Raw genomic sequence first — 3,903 nt, 5'->3', positions numbered from 1 at the left:
ATGTTCAGAGTTCCTGCCCTGAAAGGCGGTTCCTAAGAGTTTGTAAGCACGTTATCTGTATAAGTATAGATTCTTTCGTAGAATGTTTGCGATTTAAGATTTTTCCACTTTTCTGTTTTCACGCATTCGCCAGTCAAACAAGCCATTGACCGATCACACGTCTATCCCTTTTTTTGCACTTTGCTTCCCCTATTATTCCAGTCTACTATTACACTACATTCAAATGTGAACTATAGAAGTTTTAGGTACGCAATTCCTTTTGTAAACAGGCTGCAGTGTCCCAGTAGCCAAAAAATGAAGCGTAGCCTCATTTGTACTACCCCAAACTGAGTCTGTTTAAGTGAATTCTTCCTACTTGTACACGTTGACATTTCCACACATTTGTATGACATGTCTACATCTAGTTGTGACTCATGGATCCTACAGTCCAACGTTACCACGTTGCGTAAAGTAGACAACTTTGTGTTTCTACAGAGGAAGATCTTGTGACCAACTTCTGAACATGGCTGATATTTGGTAGACACGTAAGTAGATATACTATAATTTTGAGTAACAAAATTTCGTCTTTAATAACTGCATCAAACTGGGAAGTGGCCATGGTTTTCTTTGCGATTACATCTTAGCCACTACAGCATTAGCTATCGTCTGTTAACAAACGAGCCCCATGGCTGAATACATGCGTGGGGTAAACGGCTGAGGTAGGCTGAGTGAGTTAGGTAATACGAGGGTTGGAATTTAAACAGTGGCAACTATTTATTCACAACCGATAAAAAAGAGTTACAGGTTTGCACCTGTTACTGTCCTTCAAAGTAGTCACCAGTATTGTGTAGAACCCGTTTGCAAGGATGTGGAAGGCGTAGTATACCGTTAGCAGAGTCTGTTCTGTTGATGGAATCGAGGGGTCTACTACCTGTCCAATCTCTGGAGCAGTTCTGAAGCGAACGTCACGAAGTGGTTCCTTCATCTTCGAGAATAAAATCAAAGTGACAATGACTTAAGTCCGGGGAGTATGGTGGATGGTACAGTACTTCCCAGTCCCATCGACCGAACAGAGCAGCCACAGCTTGCGCTGTATGTGCCCGCTCATTATCGTGCAAAATTATGGGTGGGTTGCGCAGAAAGTATCGCCGCTTCTTTTTCAAAGCTGGTAGCAGGTGATGCCCCAAAAAGAAACTGTAATACTGTGAACTGACGGTCTGCCGTGGAGAAACGCACGCACGATCACAGTCGTCCACGAGAATCACCATAACTTTAGACCGCTCCATTCGCACCATCATCAGAACAGGCTCTGCTAACGTGACTACTTTGAAGGACAGTAACGGGTGAAAACTTGTAGCGCATGTGTATCGATTGTGAATAAATAGTTGCCACTATTTGAGTTCCAACCCTCGTAGCTGTCGTCAGGCCTTTTTCCTTTTCAAGATGGCAGGCGGGGTGAATCTGGAACTGGCACACATACATACGTTACCCGGACTCTTCTCAGAATGGACTGGCTGTGCCACTGCGCCACCTACCTCTGCGTGCTGAATGTGGATGGTCATGAACAGAGCTGTTTGTGTAGCAATTATGTCAGTGTTATTTTTTATGAACATAGATGAGTGATAATCCCCGTACATGAATTGGAAGAGAGTTGCCAAGTACGAGGTGGACAGAACTAAGAACACACAAGACTGATATTATACCATCAAGAGGAGCAAATACACCAAACAACAAATAGGAGAAAAAAAAATTAAATTACTAGTGTTTTTCATATTTTTGTAAAATTTTCTTTACAGTGGTATACTAAAACATGAACCATGGACCTTGCCGTTGGTAGGGAGGCTTGCGTGCCTCAGCGATACAGATAGCCGTACCGTAGGTACAACCACAATGGAGGGGTATCTGTTGAGAGGCCAGACAAACGTGTAGTTCCTGAAGAGGGGCAGCAGCCTTTTCAGTAGTTCCAAGGGCAACAGTCTGGATGATTGATTGATCTGGCCTTGTAACAATAACCAAAACGGCCTTGCTGTGCTGGTACTGCGAACGGCTGAAAGCAAGGGGAAACTACGGCCGTAATTTTTCCCGAGGGCATGCAGCTTTACTGTATGATTAAATGATGATGGCGTCCTCTTGGGTAAAATATTCCGGAGGTAAAATAGTCCCCCATTCGGATCTCCGGGCAGGGACTACTCAAGAGGATGTCGTTATCAGGAGAAAGAAAACTGACGTTCTACGGATCGGAGCGTGGAATGTCAGATCCCTAATCGGGCAGGTATGTGGACTCTGACCACAATCTATTGGTTATGACCTGTAGATTAAAACTGAAGAAACTGCAAAAACGTGGGAATTTAAGGAGATGGGACCTGAATAAACTGAAAGAACCAGAGGTTGTACAGAGTTTCAGGGACAGCATAAGGGAACAATTGACAGGAATGGGGGAAAGAAATACAGTAGAAGAAGAATGGGTAGCTTTGAGGGATGAAGTAGTGAAGGCAGCAGAGGATCAAGTAGTAAAAAGACGAGGGCTAGTAGAAAACCTTGGGTAACAGAATAAATATTGAATTTAATTGATGAAAGGATAAAATATAAAAATGCAGTAAATGAAGCAGGCAAAAATGAACACAAACGTCTCAAAAATGAGATCGACAGGAAGTGCAAAATGGCTAAGCAGGGATGGCTAGAGGACAAATGTAAGGATGTAGAGGCTTATCCCACTAGGGGTAAGATAGATACTGCCTACAGGAAAATTAAAGAGACCTTTGGCGATAAGAGAACCACTTGTATGAACATCAAGAGCTCAGATGGAAACCCAGTTCTAAGCAAAGAAGGGAAAGCAGAAAGGTGGAAGGAGTATATAGAGGGTCTATACAAGGGCGATGTACTTGAGGACAGTATTATGGAAATGGAAGAGGATGTAGATGAAGATGAAATGGGAGATACGGTACTGCGTGAAGAGTTTGACAGAGCACTGAAAGACCTGAGTCGAAACAAGGCCCCCGGAGTAGACAACATTCCATTGGAACTACTGACGGCCTTGAGAGAGCCAGTCCTGACTAAACTCTACGATCTGGTGAGCAAGATGTATGAAACAGGCGAAAGACCCTCAGACTTCAAGAAGAATATAATAATTCCAATCCCAAAGAAAGCAGGTGTTGACAGATGTGATAATTACCGAACAATCAGTTTAATAAGCCACAGCTCCAAAATACTAACACAAATTCCTTACAGACGAATGGAAAAACTAGTAGAAGCCGACCTCGGGGAAGATCAGTTTGGATTCCGTAGAAATACTGGAACACGTGAGGCAATACTGACCTTACGACTTACCTTAGAAGAAAGATTAAGGAAAGGCAAACGTACGTTTCTAGCATTTGTAGACTTAGAGAAAGCTTTTGACAATGTTGACTGGAATACTCTATTTCAAATTCTGAAGGTGGCAGGGGTAAAATACAGTGAGCGAAAGGCTATTTACAATTTGTACAGAAACCAGATGGCAGTTATAAGAGTCGAGGGACATGAAACGGAAGCAGTGGTTGGGAAGGGAGTAAGACAGGGTTGTAGCCTCTCCCAGATGTTATTCAATCTGTATATTGAGCAAGCAGTGAAGGAAACAAAAGAAAAGTTCGGAGTAGGTATTAAAATCCATGGAGAAGAAATAAAAACTTTGAGGTTCGCCGATGACATTGTAATTCTGTCAGAGACAGCAAAGGACTTGGAAGAGCAGTTGAATGGAATGGACAGTGTCTTGAAAGGAGGATATAAGATGAACATCAACAAAAGCAAAACGAGGATAATGGAATGTAGTCGAATTAAGTCGGTTGATGCTGAGGGAATTAGTTTAGGAAATGAGACACTTGAAGTAGTAAAGGAATTTTGCTATTTGGGGAGCAAAATAACTGATGATGGTCGAAGTAGAGAGGATAT

This window comes from Schistocerca piceifrons, chromosome 7 (assembly GCF_021461385.2).
Source record: "Schistocerca piceifrons isolate TAMUIC-IGC-003096 chromosome 7, iqSchPice1.1, whole genome shotgun sequence".
In the NCBI taxonomy this organism is placed as follows: domain Eukaryota; kingdom Metazoa; phylum Arthropoda; class Insecta; order Orthoptera; family Acrididae; genus Schistocerca; species Schistocerca piceifrons.
The sequence above is the reverse complement of the archived record's forward strand: the minus strand, read 5'-3'. Positions refer to the sequence as shown.